The 12,137-nt window shown below is 42.8% G+C and overlaps 1 protein-coding gene across 1 annotated transcript in view; it reads left to right on the forward strand.

Annotated features, from left to right (window-relative positions):
• The window catches only part of LOC126175492 (phosphoserine aminotransferase-like), a 73,461-nt gene that overhangs the window by 28,585 nt on the left and 32,739 nt on the right, over positions 1-12,137 (forward strand).

Raw genomic sequence — 12,137 nt, forward strand, 5'->3', positions numbered from 1 at the left:
AGCTCATGTTGACGAGAATCTCCTGTACAGCGAGTAGTTTTGTGAGGCTGGAACTGAGTGTAGGGTACTTGTAATTTGTCGGTAAAGAGGCAGGAAAGGGTTACATCTAAATGAAAGGAAAAATGCTAATGAAACTGGTGGAATTCAATTTTGAAAAGGGGTAAACTTAATAAAGAAAGTAAATGTGCGGCCGTTACGTTAACAATCAACTAGCGGTAATTAGGTATTTGAGATTTGGGGGAAATTACGGTCGCCAGTCCTAAGGACAATTACTATAGTAACTGAAAAAGAAAGATTATTACACATATAATTAGCACTAGAAGAGTGACAACTGAAGGTTGACAAGTGTAGTGTGAAAACTGAAAGTTTGTCAGAAGTAATAAATTTCGCTACACTCTGACTTAATTTAGCAAAAGAATGAATAAAACCGGAAAATCGAAAGTTAATTTAGTGACTGAAGTTAATAGTGAGCTTTCTTTCTGAAGCACATCTAAATTCAGTAAAATACAGTTAGTCTTGGACTACCTCAACAATCATTTCAAAAGCTACTTGAATCTACGCAATTTAGAAATAAGGGATTTAACTTTGAACCTGAATTAAATGATTCTGAACAATTAACAATAGTAAAATTTAGTACGTACCAAGCTGAGCTGCGGTCACAGGTAAGCTAAAATACGGTAACAAAACTCGCACTCTTAATTTATGCTTGTGTGATCTAAATATTGTAGCCAGCTATGAATACCTTAACTGAACTTTGAAATTAAAGCAGTGAAGTCGAATTATATTACTTTAATGCTGGCGTTTGAATTTCAACGACAGTCGGGTTCGTTTCAGAAAAGGAAGGGACCCTGCTTGGCAATGCAATTGGGACAATGAGCAACAAAGGTTCATGCTAAGTTGCTGTAATTTTGTGATGCAACAATTTTAAAAGTTTGAAAAGCTGAGGTCTGCCATACAGTTCTAAAACTTTACGTGCTTCCAGTCTTCCTTGTTGGTTGATTGAAGGTTTGAAGCCGTCGATCGAGGACGTGGCGACAGTCACTCATTGTCGGCCGTCACTGTTGCAGAAGCTAGATGTTGGCGCGCCTTCTTCTCGACACGGTCACCAGACGAAACGGGCTTTTGATGTGCGCCAGCTAATGCTTCCCGTCCGCGACACCATGTCAGAAACTATCATCGCAAGTCGAGCGCAAATACATGCTGCCAAACCCCGAAAGCGCGGCAACTCGCGGGAGCTTCACACAACACACCTGCTCCACTCCACCACCCCAGCCAGACTCCCCTCTCTGCCCGCGCTCCACGTGATAGAGTTAACACTACCAAAGATCCTAAACACTTTGGTTCTCCACACGACCTATCGATGTATGCGTTCGATAGCATAGTTTTCCCTAGGCCAGACCCAGCGTATAAATACAAATAATATTCACAAAACAAACCAACATAAATGCATATATATATATATATATATATATATATATATATATATATATATATATATACAGACAGTAAAACAATTTCAATATATAAAGAGACAGAAATGTCATATCTTGAGGTAACAAAACAAGGAAAAAAGATTATAGTACAATAGATGGAAATAGGAGGATATGCATTTCCGGCGTTACACACTGCAGTATCCACTGGGGATAAAAGACCGGAAGAATCGACTATAGCCAAGATTTGAGCATACAATCTCTTCAAATATGTAATTAGCTCATTAAATATTTGACTAATTCAACCCAATAAGTCAATCTGTATGGCGAATCTTCTACAACAACGAAAGTAAAATAAGGTGTGCCCCTAGGAAGAGTACCACCAGCCAGCACCTGTACCGTTCTGGGTCGGGGACATTGAGCGGGGTGGGGGCGGGGGGGGGGATAAATATGACACAATGGTGTTATGGTGTTGTATACAAGGAAGTACCTTCACGTCCTCGATAGCTGAGTGGTCAGTGCGACAAAATGTCAATCCTAAGGGCCCTGGATCGATTCCCGGCTGGGTCGGAGATTTTCGCCGCTCGGGGACTGGGTGTTGTGTTGTCCCAATTATCATCATCATTTCATCCCCACCGACTAGCAAGCCACCTAAGTGGCGTCAAATCGAAAGACTTGCACCCGGCGAACTGTCTACCCGACGGGAGATCCTAGTTACACGACACTCACATTCATTCGCTGGACGCTCTAAGGCACTGCACAAAGTTTCCACTTAGTGTAAATAATAGCAGTTTAAAAGTTTTTAAAAGTGGCTGAAAATAAGACAATGCCTATGAAAGAGACAGAACCCGATAGCACCTGATTACAGGATGACTGATGAACAATTAGAGCACGGGACATGTTAGAAGTATTTGGGGCTGTTACTAATTGGCAATGGAAAAACTAAAACTGGTAGAAGCCGATCTCGGAGAAGATCAGTTTGGATTCCGTAGTAATATTGAAACACGTGAGGCAATACTGACCCTACGACTTATCTTAGAAGCTAGATTAAGGAAAGGCAAACCTACGTTTCTAGCATTTGTAGACGTAGAGAAAGCTTTTGAAAATGTTGATTGGAATACTCTGTTTCAAATTCTGAAGTTGGCAGGGGTAAAATACAGGGAGCGGAGGGCTATTTACAATTTGTACAGAAACCAGATGGCAGTTATAAGAGTCGAGGGGCATGAAAGAGAAGCAGTGGTTGGGAAGGGAGTGAGACAGGGTTGTAGCCTATCCCCGATGTTATTCAATCTGTATATTGAGCAAGCAGTGAAGGAAACAAAAGAAAAATTCGGAGTAGGTATTAAAATCCATGTAGAACAAATAAAAACTTTGAGGTTTGCCGATGACATTGTAATACTGTCAGAGACAGCAAAGGACTTGGAAGAGCAGTTGAACGGAATGGACAGTGTCATGAAAGGAGGGTATAAGATGAACATCAACAAAAGCAAAACGAGGATAATGGAATGTAGTCGAATTAAGTCGGGTGATGCTGAGGGAATTAGATTAGGAAATGAGAGACTTAAAGTAGTAAAGGAGTTTTGCTATCTGGGGAGCAAAATAACTGATGATGGTCGAAGTAGAGAGGATATCAAATGTAGACTGGCAATGGCAAGGAAAGCGTTTCTGAGGAAGAGAAATTTGTTAACATCGAGTATAGATTTAAGTGTCAGGAAGTCGTTTCTGAAGGTATTCGTATGGAGTGTGTTCATGTATGAAAGTGAAACATAGACGATAAAAAGTTTGGACAAGAAGAGAATAGAGGCTTTCGAAATGTGGTGCTGCAGAAGAATGCTGAAGATTAGATGGATATAACATATAACTAATGAGGAGGTATTGAATAGGATTGTGGAGAAGAGACGTTTGTGGCACAACTTGACTAGAAGAAGGGATTTGTTGGTAGGACATTTTCTGAGGCATCAAGGGATTACCAATATAGCATTGGAGGGCAGCGTGGAGGGTAAAAATCGTAGAGGGAGACCTAGAGATGAATATGCTAAACAAAAACAGAAGGATGTAGGCTGCAGTAGGTACTTGGAGCTGAAGAAGCTTGCACAGGATAGAGTAGCATGAAGAGCAGCACCAAACCAGTCTCAGGACTGAAGACCATAACAGCAACAACTAATTAGCAATATGAAAGGGTCGATCACCTAAAACCTGTATTACGAAAGGCGAATGGACGACTTAGATTTCTTAGAAAGGCCCTGGAAAAGTGCCATGTGTCTGGAAAAGAAAATCTCATACGAGACAGTGACGCAGCTAATTATATTGTTCCAGTCTTTATCGAATAGACAAGACAATAGACTTCGAACGAACCTGGATACCAGCTACCAGGATCGTAAAACGTCGGTTAGTAGCCCGTACAAGCTACTCGGGGAACTCAAATTGGAATTCTTGACCGAAAGACAATGAAGTTATTGCAAAAGTCTGTTGGGTATATTTAGAGACCCATTACGTGACGAATCTTGAGGCACTACTATTCTGCAACCAATACACATCCAACGTAGAAATCACCAGAAATACACTCCTGGAAATTGAAATAAGAACACCGGGAATTCATTGTCCCAGGAAGGGGAAACTTTATTGATACATTCCTGGGGTCAGATACATCACATGATCACACTGACAGAACCACAGGCACATAGACACAGGCAACAGAGCATGCACAATGTCGGCACTAGTACAGTGTATATCCACCTTTCGCAGCAATGCAGGCTGCTATTCTCCCATGGAGACGATCGTAGAGATGCTGGATGTAGTCCTGTGGAACGGCTTGCCATGCCATTTCCACCTGGCGCCTCAGTTGGACCAGCGTTCGTGCTGGACGTGCAGACCGCGTGAGACGACGCTTCATCCAGTCCCAAACATGCTCGATGGGCGACAGATCCGGAGATCTTGCTGGCCAGGGTAGTTGACTTACACCTTCTAGAGCACGTTGGGTGGCACGGGATACATGCGGACGTGCATTGTCCTGTTGGAACAGCAAGTTCCCTTGCCGGTCTAGGAATGGTAGAACGATGGGTTCGATGACGGTTTGGATGTACCGTGCACTATTCAGTGTCCCCTCGACGATCACCGGTGGTGTACGGCCAGTGTGGGAGATCGCTCCCCACACCATGATGCCGGGTGTTGGCCCTGTGTGCCTCGGTCGTATGCAGTCCTGATTGTGGCGCTCATCTGCACGGCGCCAAACACGCATACGACCATCATTGGCACCAAGGCAGAAGCGACTCTCATCGCTGAAGACGACACGTCTCCATTCGTCCCTCCATTCACGCCTGTCGCGACACCACTGGAGGCGGGCTGCACGATGTTGGGGCGTGAGCGGAAGACGGCCTAACGGTGTGCGGGACCGTAGCCCAGCTTCATGGAGACGGTTGCGAATGGTCCTCGCCGATACCCCAGGAGCAGCAGTGTCCCTAATTTGCTGGGAAGTGGCGGTGCGGTCCCCTACGGCACTGCGTAGGATCCTACGGTCTTGGCGTGCATCCGTGCGTCGCTGCGGTCCGGTCCCAGGTCGACGGGCACGTGCACCTTCCGCCGACCACTGGCGACAACATCGATGTACTGTGGTACGTCCACCCGGCCTCCCGCATGCCCACTATACGCCCTCGCTCAAAGTCCGTCAACTGCACATACGGTTCACGTCCACGCTGTCGCGGCATGCTACCAGTGTTAAAGACTGCGATGGAGCTCCGTATGCGACGGCAAACTGGCTGACACTGACGGCGGCGGTGCACAAATGCTGCGCAGCTAGCGCCATTCGACGGCCAACACCGCGGTTCCTGGTGTGTCCGCTGTGCCGTGCGTGTGATCATTGCTTGTACAGCCCTCTCGCAGTGTCCGGAGCAAGTATGGTGGGTCTGACACACCGGTGTCAATGTGTTCTTTTTTCCATTTCCAGGAGTGTAGATATGGGGAGTTCAGAGCAGCGTTTAGACAGAAATTTTTTCGTCGCTCAATACACGAATGGAATAGGATGTAACCTCCGCAATGCACTGTGCACTGATTTTCATAGAATATATATAGATTTATAGCTCGGGAATGAGCTCTGTACACTGACTTTCATCTCTCTAGTGGATCCTGTAACGTCATCTCCCAACTCTTCTTATGCTCCGAGATTGAAGTCACTAGTCACCACCGCTGCCCTTTTAACTGAAACTCTGTTGTAGGGTGCAAGTACGAGAAAAAAAAAAACGTGTTTCACTGTTTCTGGAAGTTCAACCACTGAGGAATGTGAAATACACTATGTGATCAATAGTATCCGGACACTTGGCTGAATATGACTTACAAGGTCGTGGTGCCCTCCATAGGTAACGCTGGAATTCAATATGGTGTTGGCACACCCTTAGCCTTGATGACAGCTTCCACTGTCGCAGACATACGTTCAATCAGTTGCTGGAAGGTTTCTTGGGGAATGGCAGCCCATACCTCAAGGAGTGCTGCACTGAGGAGAGGTATCGATGTAGGTCGGTGAGGCCTGGCACGAAGTCGGCGTTCCAAAACATACCAAAGGTGTTCAATAGGATTTAGGGTTGGGTTGTTTTGGGGGAGGAGACCAGACAGCGAGGAAAGGAAGGTTGCCGTGCCCTTTCGAAGGAACCATCCCAGCATTTGCTTGGAGCGATTTAAGCAAATCACGGAAAACCTAAATCAGGATGGCCGGACTCGGGAATGTAGGATTTAGGTCAGTACTCTGTGCAGACCAGTCCATTACAGGCATGTTATTGTCGTGTAACCACTCCGCCATAGGCTGTGCATTGTGAAAAGGTGCTCGATCGTGTTGAAAGATGCAATCGCCATCCCCGAATTGCCATTTAACGGTGGAAAGCAAGAAGGTGCTTAGAACATGAGTGTGGGCCTGTGCTGTGATAGTGCCACGCAAAACAAGGGGTGCAAACCCACTCCATGGAAAACACGAGCACACCAAAGCACCACCGCCGCTGAATTTTACTTTTAGCACTACACACGCTGGCAGATGACGTGCACCGTGCATTCGCCATACCCACACCACCGGATCGCCACATTGTCTTCCGTGATTCCTCTCTCCACACAATGTTTTTCCACTGTTCAATCGTTCAATGTTTACGCTCCTTACACCAAGCGAGGCGCCGTTTGGCATTTACCGGCGTGATGTGTGGCTTATGTGCAGCAGCTCGACCGTGAAATCCAAGTTTTCTCACCTCCCGCCTAACTGTCGTAGTACTTGCTGTGGATCCTGATGCAGTTTTTAATTCCTGTGTGATGGTCTGGATATGTATCTCTTCAACTGTCGGCGGTCTCTGCCACTCAACAGACGAGGTCGGGCTGTACGCTTTTGTGCTGTACGTGTCCCTTCACGTTTCCACTTCATTATCACATCGGAAACAGTGGACCTAGGGATGATTAGGAGGGTGGAAATCTTGGGTACAGACGTATGACACAAGTCACACCCAATCACCTGACCACGTTCGATTCCGTGAGTTAGGCGGAGCGCCCCATTCTCCTCTCTCACGATGTCTAATTACTACTAAGGTCACTGATATGGAGTACCTGGCAGTAGGTGGCAGCACAATGCACCTAATACGAAAAACGTATGCTTTTGCGGGTGTCCGGATACTTTTGATCACATAGTGTAGGTCAGACCGATTGACTGACTCATCATTGCCCAGGCCAAACAGCTAAAGGTAGAAACTTGGAGTTTGGAGAGGGTGTAGATCTTATACTGTAGGCATCGTTTAAGAAAGGATTTTCCAAAATTCCACTCCTAAGTGGGTGAAAAAGAGGATCAAAGGCTTTTTGGAACTATGTCGCTGTTAAGGGAATTTTGAGACTAGAACTAAGAAAACTGGTATTTGCTTTCTCAGTAACAAAATAAAAAATACGTGTTTCAACATTTTCGTACATTCAACCTCAAGGGGGTGAAATAGTGGGCGAAAGTATTTTGAAAATAAATGATTACTAAAGTACTACTAAACGGTTTTTAAGGCTACGTCTATGACAATCGGTATTTGACTTCTCAATTAGAAATTTTAAAAAATTCATGTTTCACTGCTTCTGCAAATTCCACCCCTAAGAGAGTGCAATATGTGATGAGAAGTTTTAAGAAAATATTTCGTTTCATTAAAAAAAATTTTAAGCTAAATTGATGAAAATTAGTATATCCCTTCTCGTTTAGATATAAAGAATATTTTTTTAGGGGATATATCTCCAGGAGGTATATTTAGGGGAAATATTTCCAGGAGGACGCAAAAGGTATAATTAAGAAAAACTTTGGCTTTCAGCTACCAGAATAGCTTTCGGAAAAGACCAAGCTTATATGGCCTTAATTAGCGTGAAAAGCTTAGATGTTGCAATTTATGAACGACGATTAAATAAAATCGAAACAGATCTCTGCAGCCCATACAATCTACTTAAAATTTGTTTTAATACATGATGTCTCTTCAGATGTAAACAAATTTTCGACACGTCACCGAGTGTGTGACGATACTGCAAGAAAACGGTACGTGACGATGAAGTGTGTTCTCTACATGGTGGTTGATTGTTAAAATAAATAACAAGTTTCTTGGGAAGCCATGTTCCCACCAGCTGTATACAAGTTGCAGTAGTCAAAACTAAATGCGGCACATTAAGTTTCTTTTCATTATCTTATGCACCCACACGCGTTTCGCCTCAGTTATTGCAGTGAGAATCCTTAAAATATTACACGATTTCTCATTTGCACATTTTGGTTATCGTTGTGACATAAGCTTATAGCTTTAAAATAGTTCTTTGAAGTTTTTATAACAAAATGTAAAAGTACTTACAGATCAGCAACTAATTCATTATTTTTAAAGCAGATCTCTTGGCAAACTGGTTAACAGTCCGCAGTCCTCGTTGTGGTCACTTTTTCAGAAATATAGCAGTGTAACTGCCATTTTCTGTGTCTAGTGTGTCGTTCGTTTATGTAAGTGTTGCAAGCTCTCACGGGTTTTGCTGTCAATTGTTTTTTTCTGTGACACTGTATAGGATGTGAGTTCTGTGTGTGTGTGTGTGTGTGTGTGTGTGTGTGTGTGTGTATGTGTGTGTGTGTGTGTGTGTGTGTGTACTTTCGTATTTTATTATTCACTTTTTCTGTTTTATTTTTCATTCATAGACTTGGGACAGAAATGGGATTTGTGATCATATGTTGGTATTCCTGTCAATTGTACGAGTATAAGCAATCGGAGTGAACAGTGAGTGGTTAGTCATATTCAATTGGTCATTTATTAGTAGCTTCTTTCCAGCGTTTGTTTTGTATAAGTGGTAATTTTCTTGTAAGGTTAGAAACTTTCTTTCATTATTTATTCTATATCTTTCTCTCTTGTAGCAGGTTGGTGATTATTCTCTCTTACATATTCTGCAAAAGCTGAGTGGTTTGTCCCACGATTGCATGCTCTGGTATGTGTCGAAGATTTGCTGGTTTGTCCCACATATCTTCCATCGCATGTGTGTCATTGTAGTTGGTATATTCCTGCTTTCTGGTAGATGTCTGTGTCTTTTGTCATTTTAGACATGTACTTTTGGACTGAACTGTCTGTTTTGAATGGTATATTTATGCCTTGTCTTTTGAAAATGTTTGTTATTACATGTGTGACTAGAAGACAACACAATCAGCGTGCTTTGACAGCAAGGACATAACAGTTCCGTTGCCCTTTCCACTATTATCGTTTGATGGAGCACATACTTTTCCTCATGGTGGAGGTGGATTACACAAAAATGCAACCATTTTGTTCGCACTGCACGAACTTTGAATGTGTTTGTGTCAAATGTGGACTATGGCTTCGAGCTTTCTCTAGACATCACTCTCCCTTTTGTGGGTTATATTAGCAATTATTCGAGCCCATCTGAGTCCATTTGAGCCCATCTGAGCCCGACAATCGGTCGTGTCCGTCCTGTCAGTAGTACTTTACAACAGCAAGATCGTGCTCACTGCTTCCGTACTAAGTCACGACTAGACTCCTGAGGGCTTCACCAAGAGAGAACGCGTTGATGAGTAGGAATCAACTAGAGAGCAGCCGTTCTCAGACTTCACATATTGACGTAATCGTAGAGGGGAGGAAAGAAGCCTGTAATGCGCTTACGTAAAAGCTGTGCCTTGATTTCCAGTGCATGAAACCCTCAAAATTACGCTCTCACTGCATCGTTTTATGATTTCTATTGGCTACGGGTATTGGATGTCCGTGCAACGCAACAGGCACCAGTTGTGTCATATGTGAAACTCCCTGTATTATCGTAATCTATCCTACAACTCCCAAAGGTAAAGGGCTTTCGAAATGAGTATAAACCGTGGTACTGAAACCTCTGGGGTTCCTATATACAGCTACTCTCTACTAGCGAAACTCCTTCATTAAAACGAGTGCAGTGACCACGAGGAGTGATACCTTTGCCTCGAGTTTATATCATAGTTTGCTATACACTACTGGATAGGATCCGCGTATCCTGTCACGGAATTCTGCAACTTGGAAGCAGTTTGACGCAAATTAGCAGTTTGTAAGCCTTGAGGCCCTTTCACACTTTGACTTCCTTGTATCAGAGACTAGTGATTTTGCAAAAACAGACATAATGTCTTATGGGATAACAGCAATCAGTGATTTTATAATTTTACTTAAAATCCGTCTTGATTGCAAATTTTTTTATTATTATTCATGTCTTCATGTTCATTCAGAACCATCTTCAGATCTGTAAAAATAATTATACTAATTTACTATTTCACGGAAGCAAATCTTTTTCATCCTATCTAATCAACATCAAATGTACCAGAACGTACCTGATATTTCAGTTACAGGAGTAACCCGTCCAAATCCAGCAACTTTCACATGCTACGTCACATAAAATTGGTTGGCAGAGTTCACGTCATTTATATTAATTATAACACTATTACCGACAGGTGGCGTCTGGTACATTTGTTACATTCCATTTACACATACTGTACTCAGCAGATCTTTTTTATATTTAAAATATTTAATTAAAATATGTAGATGTCAAAGTTAAAATCTGTACTTGTCAGGATTAAAAAACAGTAAAATTATCATTTTTATACGATCTAAAAAGCATAGGGCGATTTATATATCTATGGTGCTGGTGTGAACTTGTTTTCTTCTACGGTCTGCTTCCGTGGTTCCCGCCAGTTTGGTGTTGTGCCGCGGTCTGCTCAGTCGTCTGATGTCCGACGCCGCGGGCAAGAGGGCCGCACAGGAGGGCCCCGTCAACGACGCCAGGCGCTGCACGCGTCTTCCGGCTTCTCCACCGCGTACCATCTCTCATCCCTCGGCCTGGATCTCCACACGCAACAGTTGTCATCTTAGTAGGTCGTCATAAATGCTAAAATAGGCGTTATGATTGAATTCGCTTTGCTCGTTGAGGATTAAATCCGGATCTTTATTTTTGTGGGTGTATATTTCGATCTCTTCCAAAATGTTAAGAAATCGTCCCTTTTGAGCTCCATGCAGGATGTCTAAATTGTTTTCAATATTCGTGACTGAGTGCTTTGTCGCAGCCATATGCGCCCCAAAAGCTGTTTTGTTTTGAGAGTAGGTGTGCTCCCTGAATCTGGTTTCAAAGTTCCTACCAGTCTGCCCTATATATTGTTTACAGCAGTCATTACATTTCATCTTATATACACCTTCATCCTATACAGTATGTGCAAATGGAATGTAACATATGTACCAGACGCCACCTGTCGGTAATAGTGTTTTAATTAATATAAATGACGTGCACTCTGCCAACCAATTTTATGTGACGTAGCATGTGAAAGTTGCTGGATTTGGACGGGTTACTCCTGTAACTGAAATATCAGGTACGTTCTGGTACATTTGATGTTGATTAGATAGGATGAAAAAGATTTGCTTCCGTAAATAGTAAATTAGTATAATTATTTTTACAGATCTGAAGATGGTTCTGAATGAACCGAAACCGGTCATGTGAATAATAAAAAAAATTTGCAATCAAGACGGATTTTAAGTAAAAAAAGAGAATAGTGAGTCCACTACAGTGCCCCGGGCGTGTTATCCTTGTACTGAGCCTCGTCTGCCTCGAGTGATAATTTGCGTTCACACGCCAATGCCAAAATTGTGTTTTTGTGGGCTGTCTACTGTACAGTTTACAACCTGAACAGGAAAAGTGAGATTATGATAAACTATACTTTTTACGCAAAAAAAATTTAAAATATAGCAAAATGTCGGAACAAGCAGTAAGAATGGAGTTTGTTAATGACCAAACAAAATTGAAGTTCTTCTCAAAGATCGTGTGGTAACAGTCATGAGAAGTGAAGGAATTGTAGAACTGGAAAACTCGTCAAAAACTATTTCTCTCGTTAAATAATTCTGATTTTTTTCAGTGTTGGAATATTTTGTATTACAATGACGTCAATCTACTTACGTTCTTATTTAAACATACGACAGGCTTTTTTTCTGTAAAAAATTAATACAATTTTGCTTTAAGATATTTCGTCTCTCTGCCAGGAGAACATTAGCAGGAAAAATATCAGGCCTTTTTGATATGTAACGATACAAAGTGTAAGTAGGCTGTTTGTGTTTTCTTGTTGGCAACGTTACGTAGCGCTCTGTACGAAAATCACTGGCTGTGCTGTGTGCAGTCTGTGGCTAGTTTGCATTGTTGTCTGCCATTGTAGTGTTGGGCAGCTGGATGTGAACAGCGCGTAGCGTTGCG

The sequence above is a fragment of the Schistocerca cancellata genome, chromosome 3, assembly GCF_023864275.1.
Source record: "Schistocerca cancellata isolate TAMUIC-IGC-003103 chromosome 3, iqSchCanc2.1, whole genome shotgun sequence".
NCBI classification, from domain to species: Eukaryota; Metazoa; Arthropoda; class Insecta; order Orthoptera; family Acrididae; genus Schistocerca; species Schistocerca cancellata.